Below are 527 nucleotides of genomic sequence, written 5' to 3' on the forward strand. Positions count from 1 at the left end.
TTCGACATCCAATTTACCACATCTATCGCATAAGTTTGAACTCTTCCTGACTTTTCCGTACTAAAGTGTTAACTTTTCAATGCTGCATACCAAGTACAATTTTTCACAATCAATTTTGCCTTCTCCTCCCACGTAAATGGCTTACCTGGAAAAAAATAAATGGAGCCACTTTAATCGTCCCATTATTTGGAATACACAAAAAACCTCTTCTCATAATTTAATTCAATCATTCCTCTCTTCAAAACAAATTTCTGTCCAACAGCTTCTTCCTGAATTTCACTTCATATTAACAACGGTTTTTAAATACTCTGCTCTGACCACCACTCCTCACTTCCCTTTAGTAACTCTCCAAATGCATATTCAAACTTTCTAAATGCTTGGACTCTTGATATTGTATTTTCACCACTAAAATAAGGTTTTCCACTAGGAGGTATTTTAAGCAACTGAGGTAAGTTTTTGTGGGCTTCTCTTTGGAACTCAACGTCAAAAAACCAATAACATCTCTCCACATGCTCCTTGTGATCTGA

The sequence above is a fragment of the Trypanosoma equiperdum genome (assembly GCF_001457755.1).
Source record: "Trypanosoma equiperdum strain OVI genome assembly, contig: ctg_1109, whole genome shotgun sequence".
Classification (NCBI taxonomy): domain Eukaryota; phylum Euglenozoa; class Kinetoplastea; order Trypanosomatida; family Trypanosomatidae; genus Trypanosoma; species Trypanosoma equiperdum.